Source organism: Meleagris gallopavo, chromosome Z, assembly GCF_905368555.1.
Source record: "Meleagris gallopavo chromosome Z, MGAL_WU_HG_1.1, whole genome shotgun sequence".
Taxonomy (NCBI): Eukaryota; Metazoa; Chordata; class Aves; order Galliformes; family Phasianidae; genus Meleagris; species Meleagris gallopavo.
This window is the reverse complement of record NC_139435.1, coordinates 53111928-53135000: the sequence shown is the minus strand read 5'-3', so window position 1 is coordinate 53135000 and position 23073 is coordinate 53111928. Positions and strand designations below refer to the sequence as shown.

The 23073-nt window shown below is 38.7% G+C and overlaps 1 protein-coding gene across 9 annotated transcripts in view; it reads left to right on the top strand.

Annotated features, from left to right (window-relative positions):
- ZNF462 (zinc finger protein 462) overlaps positions 1–23073 on the top strand; it is a 91873-nt gene that overhangs the window by 2596 nt on the left and 66204 nt on the right. The window lies entirely within an intron of this gene.

Below are 23073 nucleotides of genomic sequence, written 5' to 3'. Positions count from 1 at the left end.
TCCTCAGAGCATCATAAAATACATAATTTATCTTGGAAAATATGAAACAGTTTTCACAGCTGTCTTTTTTGGTGTCTTAATTTTTTTTTCTTTTTTTTTCCGAAAAGTTATGGCAGCATTTTTGTTATGGTTTTAATGTAATTATGGAAACCTAAGATCTTTAAAGAGAGATAGCAATTGAAAAGGAATTTGTCTGATTTTCTTAAGCCATCTATTTAACTGAAATCATTTTGGATAGTCTCAGATCATACCTCGCTCTTTTTCTACCAGCCTCGATTTGCACAGCAGTTGCATAGTAGATGCAGCTGTACATAAAATTCAAACTACAATGCTGAAATGCATGAGGGGGATACCAGGATGAAGTGTGCCCAGTTTGAAGGCAGAGCTCCATAGAATGGTAACATTCATATATGGACTGTCCTGATGCATTTAAGAAAGAATGTATAAGATATAGGAGGTACAAGTGACAGAACAGGAAAGTGGTGAATCTGAATCAAAACACACCCCAACATGGGCACCAAGAATAGAAAGATTTGATAATTGTTACGGCTAGAATTGTAGTTGGGATGCACCTCCCACAAGGTTAAAATCTATCTATCTATCTATCTATTTATCTATCTATCTATCTATATATTTTTTTTTTCTGTGGAATAAATGCCTCAGTACATAACTTAATACATCTGGAAAGTACACTGCATCATCAGCTGTGATTGTGTTACTTCTGGTAGCTGATAGATCACCCAAAGTACTGAGACATCTTTCTGAAACACTTTCAGAAGTGGGCTGTGGAACATATTTCAAGTATGCTTCAACAAAGTAAGGGGTTGGGTCAACTATTTAATTTTCTTTTTCTCCTTGAGGTAATGTCCATTGATGCATTTTACAGTTTCTGCACAGGTCTAATTCAGCAGCCACTGAAGAGAATGAGAAAATCCTCACTGACCTCTGGTGGTCTGGTCAGATCCTAAGTATCCATCTCCTCTACTAGAGATATAGTCACATTATTGTGTTACATAGTTCAAAACGAATTCCGTCTAACTTGAGAGGTCCTCTCTTGCCTGCAGACACGTTGTTCTTGAATGTGGCAATAAAAGAGCAAGTTCAAGTAAGTTAAATTGAGCATCTTCATGGGAAGGCATCTCGGCTCTCTCCTGCAGTGGCAGGCACCCTACAGGAAGCAAAATGTCACTGCAACAGTTTATGTTGGAGAGAGGCATTACTCATGTGGGAGTTTTCTTTATAATGAGTCTGAATTGTTGTTAGAGTATAATACCTTTTTAATGATGGTCCTTGCTGCAGTATTCCCAGAGAGAAATCCACCTTGCTTTTGGAAGACCAGCTGAGTGACTTCTATTTTTTGAGATCAAATAAATATATAAGTAAGAATTTGTTCTAGAAAAATAATTTTAATTCATGAACTAGTGATGACTAGCATGTGTCATGTCATAAGGCACAAATTTTCTTCATTCAGTTAGTGGTGTTCAGTTGCTTTTGATTTATGAGAAACGAGCACCAAGAGCTTGTCTATGGTGCAGGCTCTAACAGAAACTGCATTCTTAGGTTGTTCTTAAGTATGTAGACTTGCTTTTCTTAATTGCTTTTCTTAACCCCATTAGACATAACCTATGGACTACTGCTTTAAAAATATTTAAACAACGAATCAATTTCCTTTTACATTTTTATTAGGTTGATAATGAACTACATTCAGGAGAAACTTAAAATATCATGTTTCTTTCTTTCTTTTTGTTTTTCTTTTCTTTTTTTCTTCTTTTAAGATTTTCATTCCAAAAAGTATTCCAAACATTATTATGTTAAAACACACTTTTAGTTTACTTCTTGTATATGCTCAGGCAGTGAAGATATGAATACACAGTTGGACAGTGGAAATGGAAAGTAGAGCAACTGCAAACACAAGTGGGGAAAAAAAAAAAATGGCCAATTTAATCCAGCAAAGTTTATAGCCATTTTTGGAGTACTGTGGTTGACTTTTATGAAGATGTGAATAATTGAAAAGATAGTTGATAAGTATTGAAGGAGAACTATGTTCAACATAGATGTCTGGACATCTGGCAGATGTTACTCTGGGCCCTAAGGAATGGACAAGTTTAATTTTAGTCTTAGAAAGGAAATGGGATGAATCAAAGTCTTATAATAGTATGAGTTACAGTTTAAGGAAGGTTACTTCAAAAAAAAGGTCAAAGATGCTTCTTGAAATTTGGAGCTCCCAGAAACAAATGTGAATGAATTTTTCCTGTGAATTTTCTGATAATTCCGAACAACGTGTGGAGGTACAGTATAAACTGAGATTGCTCCAGTCTGCTGTAACACTTTCTCTGCATGTTGTTGAGGATAGTTACTTAAATTGAGCAGAAGAATATTGCTTTGTAGTAGGAAATTGCAGAAAAGGAACTTCTATCCATGAAATTAGTGAAAAGATATGTAGTATTCATTAATTAACATTGCCCTGTTATGAAGCTATCACTAACCAAACATAGTGACAAAAGTCATAGAAAGATAATTATCCAAAAACACTCAGTGAGATACTGAAATGAGTGACTGGAAGAAGCATGCTGGTAGAGGAAAGATGCTCTTCTGACAGACCAGGAAAGGTGTCCATGGAGACCTGTCTTTGACTCTTTTCAGGTATTATACTTCTCTATATTGTGCTGAGTTTTCTGTGCATTGTAGTAGAAAACAATATATATGTGTGTGTATGCATATATATATACACATATATATTTGTGGATATTTCTCTCTTTTGAATTGAAATAATGTTTTCTGTGAACTTGTTTCAGTTGAAAAAGGTCATCTTCTGCTATCAGGACTATATGATATCCTTAAGGATATGATCAAGTATGAATTTCTAATTGGCAAAAAGTCTCGACTTCATCAATATAAATGCTTGCTGTTTTTTTGAACAGTTGTTTCCTTCTAGAGTAGTAACTAATCCAGTAGTCCATCTGAAAGAGTTTGTTTAATGGAAATCCTTCAGGTAGCAGTAAAATATAATATGAACCAATAGGATGTGATCAGCAGTCACTGAAATAGGAATTGAGGAGGACTGACACCTTACTCTACAAGGAGTGAGTAAGTAAATTTGAGGGGAGAGGGGAGAACAATAAGAATTAAAGTGGCTTAAATATCTGATAAACTGTGGATACGTAAGTTCCTCAGATAGAGGAACTCAAAATTTTTAGTGAAAGAAGTGCTGGAGAAGTTGGTGTTGGTGCAAGTCTTCAGCTGCTGGCAGAGACACAGTTAACATTGTAAACGGTTGAACTTCAGCATGGCACTTCTCCAAATGAGTTGACTGTTGAAAATAAAATGTTCCAGAAGAACTGGGAGAACAGGAAAGAAGTTAAAATAGCATGGCTTGTATGCCAGTGCTGAAAGAAGAAAAGAGGGGAGGAAGGGAGATAGCTCAACTTATGATAATTATCTTGTTGGCTGTAGTGAAAAGGCTTTAGCAAAGATTCCAAATGAGGGGACCAGATTTAATACAATCTTAATTATTGTCCTGAGTTTTGAAAGTATTCTACTTTCAAATTATGTTTGGGAAGTTGAAAATGTGGGTAAATAAAAAGTCACATGAGATTGTTTTGAGTTCTGTTCCATTTTGGTTGTTTTTTTGTTGTTGTTGTTTTTCCATTTTGGGAAAAATACAAAGATATAAAGTGTGCCACTTACCTCTTGAGTTTCATGAAGATGTGCCATATGTTGCAGTCCAAACACATCTTTGGAGGGGTTTGAAAGAGGGGTTTTGAGATGGGGTAAGAGGAATCTTTATTTCTGGTTTGTCTTATAGTTGAAATATGTGGGCTTATGTACAACATCTACTCTTTCTCCCGTGTTCTTTTCTGCTTTTCAACAGTTGCATAGAGTTGTACAGTTGCTTTGTTCAGCTTGAGTCAGCCTCTCTTACTGCTGTCATTTAAAATATCCTTGCTTAATCGCTGCTTGAAGGAGCTTCCCTCCACCATTGGTTATGCTTGCCTTGTAGTATTTTTTGAGACACACTCATTATTAGAACATCAGTCCTAGACTGAATAGTGATGTTGTGCCTTTTATTTCTCCTTCATCTTCATCTCTTTGTTTTTGGCTTAGTCTTTTTGATACAATTACGGACCTCCATAGCTGCTGTCTACAGTGCTTTTTTGGCTGTGGCTTGAAACAGCTTACTGGGTAGAAGATGGTAAAGATCCCTCAAGAAAAACAATGTTTGCTTGGTAATATAAAGAAAATGGAAATGAGACATCTCAGGATGTGCTGTTATTGTTCTTGAGTGGAGCCAAATACAGTCTCTTTAAGAATACATGTTTAATAATGTCAGCATAGAGCTGTAGGCACAGCGTCAATGTCATGAGTGATTAGGAAGGACTTACTGAGAGCTTATCAGGGCAGCAATCATTGCGAGGCCACTGTGTTGAGGACAAATAATTCGGAGATAGCCCTGGATTCATTGGACTACTGTTAGTTTTCAGTGGTTAAATTCAAGTGTGTAGTTGAAGTGAGTAGTTTGTTTTTTCATGGTGGAAGGTAAAACAGTCTAATTGGGAATGTGCAGAAAATTGAGGAGTTATTTTACAGCTAGCTTCTTCTCTCCCTAAGATGCCTATGCTTTATGCCTGTGTTTTGCCTTCTTCCAATGCCAAGAAAATGTAATTAACAACTTGCTGTTCAGTTTCATAATGGGTGGTCAGCAGCATTGGATGATGTTTTTGTGGCACTTTTTTCTACAGGTACAGCTTCAATGCTGACCTGAAGATTAAGAAGTAGGATGTTCAGCACTGGCATTGTTGCTATTAAAAAGCTCTGGAAAGGGGCCTGAGAACCCCAGCTGCTGCTGTGGTAGAGGAAGTTAGGCCTTCAAAGGATACAAGGATTAGAGTGTCAGGAAAAGTAAGTGGTAGCATCAGCACAAGTAGAAAATAGGCATAGCTATTCAGCAAACAGAAAAGTAGGCTAAGGCATGCCATAATTATGTGTAGTGGAAACTTGCTGCTAATAGAGAAATTGCGTGGGGTAGAGAGGCAGGAGAATGATTTTTCAAGACAAAACAAAGCAGACATTGCAGAGAATGATATAGGAAGACTGAGGATTCAGTGTGCTCGTGATAATGTGAAAGAGAAGACTTTGTTTTGAAAGATGCTAAAAATGGAATCTTCTGATGTACATGTGGTCACTGTTTCCGTGGCCTTGTAGGACAATAGTGGCTTCTTTGCACTGCCCGAATGAGCAAACTCTTCCTTCTCACTTTCAGCTATTAAGGTTCAAACAGTGCTGCTTCAGGGTGGTACCATTAGTTATGGAAACAAAGCATCACAGGATATTCCTTTTGGGAAGAAGATGGGTCATACTGGATTGGTTTGTTGTCATGCAAATATTTCAAAATAAGATAGCTACCTTATCACAAGAAGCAGGCAAACACATACCTCCCACACATTGTCCCTAGATCTCTCACTGCTGGCAAGGAAGAAAGAATACTGGGCGAATGTGACACTCAGAACCTGTGCTCCAGCAGCCCATATTTGGAGTTTTCTCCTGCCTTACAAATAAACAGAGTAGATAAAGACTACATGTGCAGGAAAATTAGGGTTCAGCATGAGTTTGATATGCAGGGCAGTGCATTTACCTTCTTAACAAACTTGACAGTTGACTTGCTGAAGGCTTCAATGTCTCTCTGGAAAAGGGGTCGTTACTAAAGTATTCACTGTAGTCCAAAAGCCAGAATTCAGATATCTTATGTTACTAAAAAGTTTTTTTTTTGCTCTCTGTTTCCCTTTTGTTGATATTAAAGTGACAGCTCAGATAAGTCCATAATTCCTAGCTCAGGTTGGGAGCAGGATTGGTGGAGGTATCATTGTAGATATCGTACAACTTGCTTGTATCTCTGGTAGTTACCCAACAACTCCTTTCCTCCCCCTTTCCTCCCCCTTTCCTCCCCCTTTCCTCCCCCTTTCCTCCCCCTTTCCTCCCCCTTTCCTCCCCCTTTCCTCCCCCTTTCCTCCCCTTTCTCCCCTTTCCTCCCCCTTTCCTTTCCTCCCCCTTTCCTTTCTCCCCCTTTCCTCCCCTCTTGGACTTAACAGGGATATTTGAAATTAAGACCTTGGTAATGGATTCTGGTGATATGCTGAAACAAAACCAAATGTAGATAAGAAAAGGCTCCTATTGGGAGTGGTTCTGGTGTGAGACTGGAGCAGATCTGCAAACACATGGAGAAGGCAACTGGAGATACCTTCCATTTTGCTATTGTGTCACTGCTCTTATTCTGACTGATCATTTTTTCTTAGGTATGTTGCTGATTATGGTGAGTATGGAAGAAGGGATTAATTATATATATAATTACATATATAATATATATATTATTATATAGTATCTACTTAGTTAAGTTGCTAATGCACTAAAGTCTGAGAAGGAAATGAACATAAGAAGTCATCAAAGTTTCTTCTGTGTTGTGTGACAAACAGCGTTATCAGAAACATAAATAAATGTCAACATGAACAAATTGGAAATGATTAATCTTTTTGTTTTGATTGGAAGCTCTGATCATACATTTCAGTTTTTTCCTTTCTTGTATGCATCTGGGTAGCTTTGGCTGCAGGATACAGGACTTTGCAGCACTGGTAGGTCCTGAAACTGTGCTTCTATCATGCCCAGCTAAATAACTTGACAAGTGTAAAAATGCTAACAAATGGCTGATGGAAAACTGAGAGCCGCCAGACAGCTCTCAGCCCTGTTAATGAGCTTCCTGACTGCTGAATTGTCTCTGCCCTCTCATATGGCCATAGCTTACAGCCTTACAAGAAGGGGTTTGGGTTCCTGGCCAGGACTGCATCCTTAAAGTTGAATTCATGTAACTTGAAGTCTGTCCGGACTGGTTCTTTTTGGTCTAAATGACCTTTTATCTTCAGTGGGGGAGGGCAGTGGGGAGAAAGTATATCAGCTTTCAACTATGTCAGGTCGTATAGAGGTCAAGTTCTCTTGTCTGTGATCAAGCATACGGTGTAAAACTGCCCTGTTCACAAGAGCACCAAGACCTGGGGAGAGGAGGAACTTATTAGGCCTTCAGGAGTAAATACGACTGAAGGCCATTGTGTGAATCATCATATATGATGGCTCTCTGCTTTAGGATTGCAGGATTCATATTTGTAACTTTGGTGGTGCTGGCTAATGGTGGATTTCCACTGTTAGGTTGAGGAGAAGCAATTGTTTCCCAAGAGCATGCAGGCTTCTCCTGCCAGGTTATCCACGCCCATGTAAGACTGTATGAAATCCTTGGCTCCAAGGGCATAACTGTGTTACTCACAGGAGCTGCTGAAAAAGTGAGTCAATGTATTTGGGTCTCCCAGCTGTGTGAACAAATGAGTAAACTGAATTACATTTAAATGATCAGATTACAAAGGTGATAACATACTACAATGAATTTTCCGTTCCACATCCACTCTGCGAATACACTGCTCTCTTTCTGTGGTGGAGGAGGACAGAATACAAGAACTTCTGCGTGTTATGCTCGTGAAGAGCCACATATAAAAAATGCTGAAGTCACACTCAGAAAATGTCTTTGAGATCAAAAGCCTTGAGTCAGAAGTTGCTTGGCAGGCTGACAGGCAGGTTGACCAAAGGTTGCATGTGGTGTTCTCTTGCAAAACGAGCATGAACTGCTTGTTGCCCTCCGTGGTTCTTCAGTGCTTCCACAGGTTCACTCATGTCACTTCAGCGGTACACAGGAACATAATTTGCTTACTGGTGTCATGGCCTTATCTCTGAAGATATTTATTTGAAGAATTTATGTCTACAGAGGTTTGTTAATACTGTACTGTAATATCAGATGGGCTGCTGAGACCTCAAGGGGATGAGCAATCTATTTTTAGTGTGTTTGAAGGGTAGATGATGTTTCAGGTTGTGGAATGACTTTCTGGGGGGCCTGTTACCATACACTGAAGTTTTGTATGTCATGGCAGTGGAGAGCAGTCATATGATGATGAGGTAGTAACTTAAATGGGATATTAAAGAAATCCTGCTCTTTGGGGAAATTTTAAAGATAGATGGAGCTAAAATGCTGCATAGTCTATTCTTACACTTGTTTCCTTGATATACTGAAGACATCTAATCCTCTTTACAGGTGAAATGGGCAGCCTGCTTATGAGCTGAAGGCAGTGCTTGCTGATCTGTTGACATCCAGATTGGAGAGTTATTCATGTCTAAATAAGAATTTCAGTATTGAATGACTGAAATACTGTTTAATTGCCCGAGTGGTATGAAAGAAGATGGTTTGTCATCTCCTTCCACATCAGAAGTTAGTGAAATGTAGGAAGTTTGATAGTAATAGTGCTGCCCTATTTAAATGTATTTGAGATCCTAGCCCTATAGAGACTGGAGCTTTGGGTTGAGAAGACTGCCTTTTGCTCGTAGCAATCTGAGCAATGACTCCAGCCTCGCTTTGGAAGAACTGCACTGTAGTGGTAGCCCTGGAGAACCATTTGTAATGATTTATTATGGTTAGATTTTATGTGAATTGGCTTCCTATTTTCTTTGGAAGGCAGTAAAACTGCAGCTTCTACAAGATTCTTCTTACATTCCTGGAATTTTGTTTTGTGTGCAAGCATGTGCATTTTATTTATTTATTTAATAAAGCCTCACTATCATTACTCGGAATGTTAACAAAAGCTTTATTAATAGGTCAGACTTCATCTACCATTGCATTCTCTTGTTACTGCAGTAAATTTGGCAGATAATAGAAGATGGGGGCTAAAGCCCTTTTCCTGTAATAGCCTATTCATTTGAATAGTGCCTGTGATCTGATTTTGAATTTCACTGCGGTTACTTCTATGAATAAACATCTGAAGATTGAATCTTCAGCCACATAGACTAATTCTTTAGGAGTTCTGAGGAAAGCATTTGGAAATCGCATCTTGCACAGAAGATGCCCTCAGCTTTCAACAACTACCACCTACATAGACAAGATGTTCATTTATTGTTGTTTGTGATGGTATGGTTGTAGCTGATTTGCAAGCACTAATGGGAGCTAATTCAGTAGGTAATTATTTAACTTTCATTTATGTGCTCCTTTTCTTTCATTCTCGCTTTAATATATTGACAAGGAGAAAATTTGCCATAAAAACTTAAGTTTGACTTCAGCTAACGCTGGCATGTCCCTGAAGAATGATTACTTATGAAGTTCGGGGTGCTTTACTGAGAACAGTTGGGTTGCTGTGCTGCCTCTAGATGATCCTCAAGCATTTTGGATCCCCATCACTAACTCCAGTGTTTTTGGAAGCCATGACCTTCCACATATTTTTGCCATTAAGGGAATCGTTTTAATAAATACTAATATGGTAATTACTTGTTCAAGACAGAAGTGCTTTGGATCAGGGAAAATGTAACCTAGACCCTTTTACTATGACAGGAGTGGGTACATTTGCATATGCCTATATATAATGCAAGTTGCTTTCTATGTGGTTCATGCTACTATGGTACTTTATCTGGCAGATCATTTAAATATTTACTCCAAAAAGTCTTGTTCTCTGTTGGTTTGAAGCAGTGCTTCCAGTTATTTTTAGGTCATTTTCATTTTAGCAACCCTGCTGGAGATAAACCAGACACAAGTGCAATAAACTGTTCCTGCATTTTGGTAGAAATTAATAAAATAAAGTTTAATGGTTTGGTCCCAAGAGAGGAACAAACCATCTGGTTAGCAGAAGGTTCAGCCAAGTAATACAGTGCTGAGAGTGCCACAAACCAATCTAGAATATCCAGTAATGTGTCCAGTTGCTGCATGTATTAAGCATTGAAATGGTGCTTTCAGATCTGCAGAGCCAGCAGTTCTGTTACCACTGCTGTGACGCAGGAGATAATTCTGTTGGGCAAGCATCAGCATGGGGGTGGATCTACAGCACAGGATGTGTAATGTCAACATGAAGCATGGGAGCTGGCAGTAAGAGGGAAAGCAGCCATTTCATGCCAGTGCAGGAAGCCTAAATAGATTTTTTTCCCTGTGCATCTTGTCCCTTTATGCTGTTTTCATACTTGGTACTAAATGATTATCTTCTACTTTGCCATTTGAAAACTCCAGCCCAGCAGGGTTTCATTTCATTCTCTTTTTGAAGCTGTTTGTTGTTTGTTTGTTTGTTTTAGACAAGTGAAATGCTCTCCGAAAGCATGTCTGATGGATTTTAAAAGGGGCTGGGGGGCAGCTAAAGGGCTAAGCAGATCTGGAGGAAGAGTTCAGTCATGTGAAAGTCCCAAGCTTCAGATGAAGTTTCATTGTAGATCCTTTTGGCTCTAATGCAGAGACAGTTTGTTCAAAAACTGTAACCATTTAAGAACATGGTACTGCAGCTGAGAAACACACAGAGGTATGGAATACTGCAAGTGACAAAGCATGGTCTTTGAAACTGCAATTACCGGGAAATGATAGAAATCTATTATAATTGTTTCTGCTCTCTTTTCTAGCAGGAATATCTTATTAGAATTTCTTTTTCCCCGTTTGGTTAAAACTAGTGACAAATTCCTGTGACACCATTTTTAAGTGCCAAAAAGTTAAATTACTGTCCAGGAAAAGAATTTGTAAATATGTTTGCCAGTCATTTTATGGACTTTTGAATCTTAAAAATCTAATGATTTTTCTTTGGTCAGCTCGGTCATAGACTGGTGGGTTTTTTTCTTGTTTATTTTTGGTGGTGGTTGTTGTTGTCATTTTTGGGTCCCCCCACCCAAATGTTTGGAGACATCTTCCTGTAACCTGGCAAGCTCTAGAAGACCAGAGCTTGTTTTCTAATAGGCATGGGAGAGCTATGCTTCGTAATCAGAGCTCTCATGACTTCTATTGCCTATTTGGCAGGATTTTCAAGGAATAATATTACAGTGCCCCTTGAATGAATCCTTGTCTTAGATGCTGTTCTGTGGTAGCCCTGCAAAGGTATGACTTTCTTCATATGTTCTTAAGAACTGGAGTGGGAGTCTGGGAGTAGTCAGCCCACAGGTATGTTTTCCCAGTTGCAAATTGGTGATGGGAGGAGGGGATGGATATAAAACAAGTCCTGTGTGTGAAGACTGTTCTGTTATACAGTAACTTCACCCTTGAGTGGTATTCCTTGCTCCATTGGCCCCATTCAGCAGATTTTTTGATTGAAGCTATGGAGGTCTAGTGCTTCTCCATAGTGTTCTTGCAAGGAAATGCATCTGAAGAATTACGTGAAAGTTGAACGTCATTTCTTAGGCAGAACTTTTTCTTGATTGCATAGATAACTGCATGTTGTAGTAGCTGTTTAAGCATCAGAAATATTAAGGATGCAGTTAAAGTAATAAAATTCTTCAAAGACATAGTTACTCTGTATGTGTAAATTCTCTTACAGGTTTCATTTTATGGAAGCTGGAAATTACTTGGCTTCTCCAGTGATGTTGAACAATTTCTAGAGCATGCTGGAGAACGTTCATTAGAAGTGTTTTTGCACAGACAAAAGAACAATTCTGCTAAATTTTGTCTACACCTTTTCTCACTACAACTAGAACATCTCTATTGTGTAAATAAAATACAGTGTCCTTGACTTTTCATACCCCAAAAGGTGCTACTTGCTGAAGATAGTTTATTATAAATAACTACTAAGATGATAATCTCACCACAGCATGCTTGGCAGTCTTCCACTGAGTTAGCCTGTTTCAGCAAGGAGCTGTCGCCGAAGATACAAAGCAATCTGCAGGGACATATGATCACACACACTGACTGTTTTCTCTGTCATCATGGATGCCTCATCATTTCCTGTGTCTAATAACTAGGAAATGGAATTACTGTCTGATTCTAGCAAGCTCTAGCACCAGAAAGATGGATTTGAGTTCCTCTCTCATAAATATCATGTGAAAGAGAAGTTATCAATTTTGGAGACACTGGTAGGAGAACATTTGTTGGACTTGGCTGTGGTTTTCTTTTGTTTCTGTAGTTTTGTTTAGGTTTTTTGCTTTTTGTTTTTTGGTTTTGTGTGTGTGTGTGTGTGTGTGTGTGTGTCACAAGGATGGACAAAAGCTTCTGGAGAAACTAGATTTACAGATGTACGCAACACATCTTCCTGTTAGAAGTGGTGGAGAAACATGCCTACAACAGCCAATGAAAACGGGGTAGAGATGGGGTGTTTTTTTGGGGCTTTGACTAAATGCCTTCAAAATCTGGTGTGTTTTTTTTTTTTTTTTTCCAAACTTCAAAGACTATGGAGAAAGACGTAAGTCAACCATATATATTTATTATTTCTGAGAATATCAGAAGACTGATATTAATTCCCTCAGAGGTTCATGTCAACATTTGACTGCAGTCATACAGCTTGATGGTAACTGACTTTGAGTTTAAAGAGTTGATAGTGCTTTGTGGTACGCAGGTGTGGACTTATAGCAAGAGTTGTTCAATGAGTATCACTGACTGTTCTAAGCTAAAATCTTTTCAAGTAGAGTGCTGGGAATTTCTGTGTTTTATTTGTTTAGAAATAATTTGATTAGACCATCTCTTCTGCTTTATTAATAGAAGAATATGAATCAGAACTTCATCTAACCTCCATACTGAGGTTAGCCCATTGTTGATACCTCATGTTTTTCAGAGGTCTAGCAACTTATATCTCAGACCTATACCTCTTTGATTCTTCAAAGACGTAGAAATTGGCCTTTAGAAAAAAAATGGTAAGACTGAGATGGATGAAACAAATGAAGATACAGTTATGGTAATTTTTTTCTCCTTGATTTGACAGATGATGTTAAATACTATGTGTATCTCAACAAGAACAAGGAAAAAACAGAACATGAAGAACTTAGTTAGACATTGAGTTGGAAGCCTTAGTAATAGTCCTTTTTTGCAAAACTGATATGTCTTTGGATTTGACTCTCATATGGAAAATAATTTGCTCTCCTCAGTTAAGAAAACATGGAAGAGGTGGAGAGATGTTGCCATTCTTTATCTTATGATGATATTCTATCCCATAAACCCTACAAAGGCAAATTTCTGCATTCTTACTTGACACTATGGGAATGGATTAATGATGAGATGGGTTCTGCTCACTCATAAGATGAATCTTCATAAGTGCATCTTCATAAGATGAAGAAAGCACTGGAACTGATGTCCAGTAATTATGGACTGTTCTTCATCTCTGAACATCTGACCTAGATAGCTGCCTTTATACTTAGAGATGGCCGCTCTGAATACGCCATGTCCAGGAACTGCCTAACTTGGATGACCTTGTAACTTTAAAGAAAATCCTATGAAACTGTTAGTTGCAACCTTATTGAAGGACACATTCTGAAGAGCTAGCTCATTAAGCAAGCTTTGAAGGGTGTGCTCTGCAGAGTAGCTTCCTGTTATTTGGTTAATGGTTGACCTAGTTCTATTGCCATATGCTTCCTGGAACGCATTCTAATATAAAATATGTGCTAAAGCAAGATTGGGATAATAAAAGGAAAGTCAAAGCCTTTATGAAACAAATCATATAGTGCTGTTGGATTTCGGGTTATTGTGCTTACTAAAAATGGCAGTTGCAATGATAATGATGAACAGTATTGATACCGATTGCAAACGCAGCATTGTTAATCAGACCTGTTTAGGTATTTTGTCAGATTTGTAAAGAAGGCTTGTATCAGTAATTCTCTTTGCTTTGTGTGTGAAGCTGAAACTGGGGAGGAAGGGAGTGAAGTACTTGGAGTGATATTATAGTTGTGAGAAAAGATTAGATGAGATTTATTTAAAGGCAGGAGGACTGCTTCAGCCCTCCCACTCCCTCTCCCCCTTTTTTAATTGCAAACCATAACTTTTTTTTTCCCCTGCTTAAGTCCTAGCTAAGACAGAAACAGAAACAGAGATTCAACCTTTCACCTCGTGTATCAGACACCATATAGCATCCGTAGTTGCACCTATGCATAAAAACGAGATTTGGAAGTTCTAGGCAAAAGTTGAGCCTGCAACCTGACAGACTGACATCCTGAAAAATCTACAGGCAAAACCTTCTGATTTTATGCCCTAGAGGAAAAAAAAAAAAAAAAAATAAAAATGTGTGGTGATGATTTCATATGTAGTGTACATAATGGTAAAAGAGGGGGAAGGGAAAATAAAAGCCGTGCTTTGTAACCTTTTGAGAGCTCATGACTGTATGAATAGATGTGGTGATTTATTATTCTCTGTCAATCTGCGAATCTGAACTGCCTACCAGATGTATTGCTCTATTTATTCATATAACTTGACAGTGGCAAACCTGTGTCTCTTCAGTTGCAGATGGCTTGCAAGCAGTTTAGGTGTGAATGTGAGGCAAAGGTATGTCATGACAGTAGTGGGAGTTGCTGTAGCCAGCCTAGAAAGTCAGTGTAGGAAGAATTAAGGTGTCGGAACCCGTAAAGGCAGCTGTTGCTTATCAGCATGGGAAACATCAAACTGCTGAGAAGTAGTGGGACGTCATGGGATACATAATTGTCTTCTATGTCATTTTTAAGGATATGAATATTTTGGCTTATTTGATTTGTGTATACGGAGTGACAATGTTGCATAGTTTCCCTTCCTTAGTGTATAAGGCTGAATGGTATTTCTGTAGAACTTACTGTATCTAGACAAAAACAAACCACAACATTTTTAGGTGGACACAATGTGTTGTGTCAGATGTAATCATACTGGTCATGAAAAAAAAATCTGCTCCGGAGACTGACACAAGCGCAGCTTTTTATGCAACCTGACCAGAACAAAGGATAATGCTTCTGAAAGATCAGACAGATCTGATGCTTCAGCAGGCTGAGCAAATGAATGGAGGGAGGTCTTCTCTTATCCATTGTCTCAAAGATGTGGGCTGGTAGCAAAGAAAGGGAGGTTGAATAGAGCTTCTGAAGGGATATGCTGCTTTGTGTTCTGTGGGAAGAGAGCAAGCAGGAGTTCTGGAAGTTCTCTGCATTGGCAGGCTGACAAGCCTGTAATAGAAAAGTGTGGCAATGGACTACTGGTACTTTCTCTTTGGTAGCCTACTTATAAAATCTTCATTATTAGAAAGCTGAGGAAATGTATCAGGCTCCAAATATGGGAACAAATCTAGCCTAAAAGAATTATGTAAAAGACTAATCCTGGCCAGCTAATGAAGAATGATAAAAGATATTTTCTGTATACGAAGGAGTTTTTTCTGTCATTCCTCTTCCCCTTTTTCTCTTTTCCTTCTCTCTCCTTCCATGGACAACTCATCTATATGTTTTGGAATACCTCAGTTGCGTTCCTGATAGGATTTTTATATAGGGAGAGCCTGGCTGATCAAATTAATGGGACAGTCAGAATCATCTTATGCTTGGAAGAATCCTTCTGCTTCTCTTGCTCCAGCTGTCAAGCTGTCATAGCCAAATTAAGCCAAGTCGGATTTTAGTACCAAGCTCCCATTTTAAAGGCATAATGAGGCCAAGGAAATGTGAGAAGAGAGGAAACAGAACAGGGATTTTTGATAAGCTGAGTAGAATTGAGGGTTACATCATGTTCCAGAGCTATAATATTTGACTTCCAGCGTCGAGGGGGATTTCAATTGAGAAATGAATCCTTTAAAGGGAGGAGAGTAGGAATTACATCAGTGTTATGATTAGACTTGTGCATGTTACCTTTTTGATTGGTCATTGGGACTAGCTATTACTAATAGTTATATAAGTAGCAGTAGTTATGTTTCAGGTTATTTGGAGATTTCATATGTAATCAGGTTTTTTGTTTTGTTTTGTTTTGTTTTAAACCAGGCTTTTCTTTATACAGGGGCCCAAAGCATTGTATTTTTTAGCAAGCATGCTATTTTTCTTTAAGTTCATGGACCTGAGACTTGTATGTGTAGTAACAGAATCTGTCTTGGTGATTCATGAGGTCTCTTCCATCCTTTGTTCTTCAACATACTGTCTAGAAGGTTATATGAATTCTAAAGAGGTGTATACAGTCCACCAGTACTAAGCACTGTGGGTGAAGATGATGCTTTACAAGCCCACTTAGAAAAGCACATCAGAAAGTCATCTGACCCCTTGAGAGGAAGCTTGTGTTGATATTTTTAAATACGTGGTATCTAGGCCACAATGATCACCTTGTATGGAATCCAAAAGCAATTGTGAAAGTTCTCTCTTATTCTAAGGAAAGACTTTAATGCAGTCCCAATGGATGAGCCATGATGGATTTGACCCAACGTACCATTCAGTAGGGTTTCCAGCTGCTTTCGCATAGAGGAGTTTCTACTGAAGAGAGAAAGCAATGACACTGGTTGCTCAGTGGCTGAGCTTGTATGCCTCTGTTATTCAGTCATTGCTACACCACATCTAAACTGAAGTGATGTTGGGCATGGTGACCAAGAATGCATGTAGTATGTTGGAAAAGAGTTAAATGAAGTTTCAAATAATGCCTGGGTGTGAGAACAAGACAAAAAAATTCCTGGGTGGGCACAAATCTCAACAAATAAATCAAGGAGTATTTTCCCAAATGGTTCTGAAAGTCAGCACTTTCTGAACAGCATCAGCTTGGTGCTTAGCAGGGACAAAAAGACATCTTATCAATGAAGACTGCAAAAGAATTTCTTATTATCTTCTTACCTCTTCCAGACCTCTTTTTTACTGTTTTCTTAACAATAGAATTCCTTAAGATACAATACAGTTAGATCATCAATTGTTCCTAGAAAGTAAGGACACTATCCTAGTCATAATTATGATAATGTTTTCACAAAATGTAATCTACATTATGGCTTAGATAACAGAGCAGATACGAAGGGTTGGATTGTATGGGACTTTGAACTGTGCAATAGCAAGAACAATGTGTCATCCATCACTTTAAGGAAGGCAAACCTCTTAAGTTCCCATTGCCAAGTGGTGATTTTTGAAATGTATTTATTATTCTTGAAAGACAACAGGAATTTTTGGGGAATATTCACATAGGATCAAGTTGAAGAGCGGAAATTATCTGAACATTTATTTGAACAATCATTACATTCTCAGTCTAATACTTTTGTGTCCCTTCAAGTAAAAGGGATAGAGAACTGAGTAACGTCCTCAGGGTTATCTAGACAGAAGTATCTGCTTTTGCATCTCTAGAAGGAGGAGACATCGGGATGAGAAAACCCCATGCAGATAGCATGAAGGAATCATAGGTCTCATTGACCATTGGCTTTCTAGCGTATTCAAAAAAGACTTGGGATGCTTTTCATGAACAAAGTGAATACCAAACTTGCTTTAACAGATCAAACAGATAAAACCAGCATCGTGTCTTTGCAGAGCTCTTGATCCCAGAGAGGAAAAAAAAAGGTTTCCTTTTTTTTTCTCTTAGAACTATTCCACTGCAAACAAAAGCATCCCATAGGTGAGACAAGAAGAGTATCTGACAGGATTTAAAGAGACTTTTCATATTTCCTTCTGTTCTCTACACTGTTAATAGGCTGGATATCAGGAAAAGATTATTCATGGAGAGGGTGGTCAGGCAGTGGAAAGCCTCCCCAAGGAAACTGGCCATGGCACTGAGATTGCCAGAGTTCAAGAATCATCTGGATAATGCTCTCAGATACATGATATGACTTTTGGGTGATCCTGTGTGAAGGCAGGAGTTGGACTTCATGATCATTATGGGTCCCTTCCAACGCATACTTAAAAATAAAACACCTAAAATGTCCTAATTCAGTTTATATCTGTAATAGAAAATATGGTACAGCAATTGTTCCTTAACTCACGTGAGAAGTAACTTGACTTTGAAGCCAGTGGGGGCTTCAAGAGTCTTTTTCTTGAATTGTAACACAGCAATCCTGTAAAGTAAGAGGTATCATTCATAATGGTTAGAACAGCTAACCAGAACATAGCAGCGCTGAGATGCATACATAGGACATTGTTATTCTGCTGCTGCTCTGCGCAAGTACTACTCTTGGAATACTAAATTCACTGCTGAAGTTGGCATGTCTTTAAAAATAAGGGTGGAAAGGCTGAGGATAGCAATGACCTGAAGTCTGGAAAATTGTTCTTTACAGCAAGAACTTTCAGATACTCCATTCTCCCCTTTCAGAGGTTTTCAGAAGTGACATTTACAGGGCTAAAAGCAGCTAATTTGCCAGGCTATGCCCGTTATTATAGGAATCTGGACTCTGTACCAAACTGTAACAAGATGCAGAGGATGGAATCTAAGACTAGAAAACGTTTGCTATATAAATAGTTCTTTATTTCTAATTTAATAGTGGAAAAAGATTAGGTGTTATTGGAATAACTAATGGACTCAGTAGAAAGTCCTAAAGTGTCAAGCCTGTAGTGTCTCCAGATGCTGTGCTGAGAGACAAGCTTTAGTCTGTTACCACTGAGTTGGATAGGAACAACTGTCTAGTTGTACAAGGTGAACTCTGAAGACGACTGCCCTTATCCCATGCCAAGGCAGGGGTAAGTTGTCTTAAAGAACAGCTGATGAGAATTCTGGAGCTTTGCTATGTAGTGTATCTCAAAGTGTTTTGAGATTTTCTGGAACGCACAATGAGAATCTTTCACCCAGCATAGCAGAGAAGCAAATATCCAAGTCAAGCGGATAATAAAGCAGACTAAAGGTCTGTAGTATGAACTGATGCTTGGTTACTTGTCTCCCAGTTTCTCCTCTATTTCCCTGCTTTAGGCTTAAAAATAAAAAGTGGAATCTGTGCACAAGGCTGGGGGAAGCTGCCTTACTCTTACAAATTTTCCTGTTGTCTTGATACAGGAAAAGAAGAAACAAAACAGGTTTTTGTAGTCCTTGACAAAGCTGCAACAGACTTGCACATTGTGGTTTCCAAAGGACAGTAAATCTCCCACACCAGAAGACCTCTAGTTTCCTCTGGACACTACAACCCAGCACTTTGGTCACACAGAATTTTAGTCCTGGTTTTACAGACAGGAACTAGACACTTTGGCCTTGTAGTTACCACAGAGGTGGTTGTGGCATAAGAAACAATTTATGAACATGTCCATTTCCTAGAGCAACTTAACTTTGTGTTAAAAATATATATCACAATTATATTATGATTTCACAATAATCAGTTTTTGTATTAATAATAATTTCACAATAACTAATCCACTATACCTTTCAGTAGTAATCTATCAGACAACTCTCAAAATCATAGACTTCCATTAAAGATGATACATCTAGGAAAATTAAGCGATTAACTCTTTTGTCTTTGTGCTAGTCAAAAGGTTTTAACAATGAGCACTGTCATTATTTCTTCCAAGTTTCTTGGTAACTGATACACAAACAAGTCAATATTTGGGAAAAAAAAAATGGTACATTAGCTTGGCTTTGAAAGTCACACTACACAAAAGGCCTCCCTGTAAAGGCTTTTCCTTTTAACATTTATAAATGCGTTACTTTAAGGGGACGAAGGAGTTTTGATTCCCTAATTGACAAAATATTTTCAGTCCTTAATTTGTAGTTTCCATTTTGGAAGACTGTTTTCAAGATTCACAATGTATTGCAGCAATCTAGTTGGAGGAGTTAGAAGACAATGGCAGGACAAAGGAGCTCAGGAATGAAGAAAGGGGAAGAGGTCTGAACAGTTCTTTCTGCATTACTTTGTTCTGGAACGGGTGGTTGTTTTGACTTGTAAGTAACAGCTATCTTCTATGCAGAAGAAACGCAAGAGAAATTCATATAGAAGGTGACATCCTCTCTTCTAACTGTTCCCACTCCATTTCTCTCCCATATGCTTTGTCAAATCTTTATTGCTAGCCATGTCTGCAAAGGAGTCTTCTCATCTTCAAACTGAGCATTTCCTTTTTTCTACTAATGAAGCCTACAGATATAGACCCTGTGTGCTCAGCTGAAAAGGAAACCACTTTTTTTTTTTTTTTTAGACAGTGAAGCTTCACTGCCAAAATGATCTTGTACTGCAGGTGGCTAGAGGTATATGATACAAGTTAGACTGTCAGCTTTGGAACATATCTGAAGGGCAAGCTCTTCAGGAAGGGTGAACTGTAGCACCAATCCTGTGATTAGCCAGTCTAGTTCTGCCTCCTTCAGCTTCTGAGATCTTGAAGATCCACTGCATGCTCTGCTTTCAGGTAAAGAGAAACTTATTCCTGTTTTGACCTCTTCTTCATAATAAAAGGTAGCAGTAAGTACTCATTCACATGAAGATCTGGTTCTCAGCTGGGGAATACTGGCAGGACTCCAGCAAATTTCTAGAAATAAAAAACTGGTGAAATTTCTGAAAGCCAAGTAGGTACTGGGACTTGCATAATCTGTAGGTCATAAGAATATGAGAACAGGAAATTGGAATAATGTCTTAATCTGTCCATGATCTCTCTCCCTCCCTCTGTCTCTCTCTCTTTTTTCTTTTTCCTTTTTTTTTTTTTTTTTTTTTGTCAGAGGGAAAGAAAATCTTTAGGAAGAACTCTGCTCCTTTTCTATCGGTGGTGTTGGCTTGCATGGCTTTGTTTTTCTTTGAAAACTGATATCAGAGGAGTATCCAACCTTCAGGAGTGGAGCCATTATATGTGGCGCTACGGAACAGGAGCCAAAGTATAAAAATAAAATACCAGGCTGCCTTTCTCAGGATCCAGACATAGCATACACACACACATACGCAATATCTTGACTGACCACAGTTGTATCAGTTACTGACTTCAGAGCAACGGACAGTGAGAACCAAAAAATGAGTCCTGTTCCTCAAAAAGAAAGAGGAAGAAATGTCAGACTTCTGCAGTCCGAGATACCAGACTGTGGAGCGCATGAGAGGCCCCTTATCACAAACAGGTTTGAGACAGTAGAACCAGATGACACTTGGTCATTCCTGGTGGTGTTTGCTGCAGCTCCCTCCCAACTCTCGTTTCTCTGTCTCACTTTCTTTGCCTCACAGAATAATGGTTCAGAGCAAACCAGTCTTCTTTTGAAAATACATTCCTTTCTTAAAATGTGAAGGCAGTGTCTTTTGTTTCATCCTGTGTGCTGAAGGATCTGCACGCAGATTTATTGAGAAGAAATCAAAGACCAACTCTTCTAGCTTCAGGGCTATCCTAAAGTTGTATGTCACCACCACTAGGCTGTGGAGATAGCAGTGGCAGATACCTCATTTGCATCTTTCCAAAAGACCTGAAGTGGCCTAAAGAGAAGGCAGTAAGTAGGTCAGAAAAAAAATTATCTGTGTGAAAAGCAGAAATTCAAGATCTAATGCCAGGATTGCGGATAGGAAGGTAGACACATTACGTTAAATGGAATGATCTTTTGAAGGAAAAGTTGACACTACTCAAAGAGAAAAGAAAGCTGGCAGGGGTAATTCTTGATCTTGTATGAAGCTAGACAAAAAAAAAGATTTAGATTTTTTTTTGTCTGCTTTATTGAAATGCTGATGTCATCTCTACTTCTGGACTTTTCCTGATAAAAGTGAATTGGATTGATAGAGTTGGGAAGCTGGGGTTCTTCCAATGCTTGATGAGAGGTGCAGAACCCCTGCTATATCAGATCTGATGATTAGAGGGATGAAACATCTCTCCTATGAGAACAAGCTGAGAGATCTGGGGCTGTTCAGCCTCGAGAAGAGAAGGCTTCAGGGGGACTTTATGGTGGCCTTCCAGTATCTGAAGGATACAGGAAAGCTGGGGAGGGACTTTTTAAGTATATGTAGTGACAGGAGAAGGGGAAATGGCCTTAAACTGGAAGAGGGTAGATTTCGACTAGATATTAGGAAGACATTCTTTAATGTGAGGGTGGTGAGACTCTGGAACAGGTTGCCCAGAGAAGTTGTGAATGCAGCCTCTCCGGAAGCATTCAAGGCCAGACTGGATGGGGCTTAGTCTAGTGGGAAGTTTCTCTACTTATGGCAGGGGGGTTGGACCTAGGTGATCTTAAAGGTCCTTTCCAACTCAAACCATTCTATATTTCTATGAACTGACATTACAGAAGAAGCGTACAAAGTCCACATGCCTGTATGCTGCCCAAAGCTTGGGTACCTACTTTTTTGACTGCATGGATAGGGCAGGTGGAACTTCTAGAAAAATCCCTGTTTCTGAGAAGCCCCCTAGCCAAGAATTATACTGGATTTTTAGTTAAGCTTTTTCCAGCTGCAGCAAGCATGTTCATACGTCTTGGTTGACAACTACATGAGAAAAAAAAAAACAACAAAACAAAGAAGAGGTGTTAGTACTATCTATCTCTGCCTGGGCTAAGTAAGTCACAGCTGCCCATGACACAGTTGGCTTTTTGCAGAGCTCAGGCTGTTTGTGCTCTACAGAAGTAGGAGGAGGTATGCTCAGTATGCTTCCTTCAGTAGGAATGCCAGCAGTATCTTAGATTACTACAGGGAATGTTCTGCATCTTTAAGCTCCTTTTGCAGAATTTAGGCACTTGCTGAATGGAAACAGGAGTTGTTGGTAGGTTGTATATGTGCCATATGCAGGCTAATTGCCATTTTTGGGAAATACGTTAAAGCTTAGATATCCAGACCAAAAAAATTATAGTATAAGATACTTATTTTATTGAAGTTTTCCAGGAAGAAAGTATTAATGGAATGTACAGTGAAGGAGATGCTGTAGACTAGAGGTTTTGAATAACTTGATTCTCTTACAATCTGAAGTTAAAAAAAAAAATAATCCATAATTTTTTTTTTTTTTTTTTTGGGGGGGGGGGAGAAGGGTGATATCCTAGCAGTGAAGGGTAGGTGCAACTGTCAGTATGTGAAAACTAATTGCCTGGGTTGTTCTCATAAATTTTATTAGCCAGAGTGGAGTGGTGGAAGTGTGCACAAGTTTTGTGGCTCCAACTAGCATGTGTGAAAGAGAGGTCTGATTAAATCATACTTCCTCTTCTTTGGTCATGAATATCTCCTACTCACAGAAGACGTTGAGGAAGACCTAGAGTGTTCCTCTTAGAGTATTTTTATAAAGGTGCTGTAAAGAATATCCCTTCTGTTGACTTCTACTAGGTTGTTTGTTGTTGCTGTTGTTGTACTTTCTCTGTCACTTTTGCTAGAACAGAAGAATTATGAATATGCTGTCCAATATTTAGAAGAGTCTGGGAAGAGAGCACAAGGATTTGGTTTGGATAAATTCATGTCAAGAGAAATCCCTCACAGATGCTACAAGAATTTGACTTTTTTCAGGTGTCAGACCTTGGAAACCAGTATCCTTTCCTAC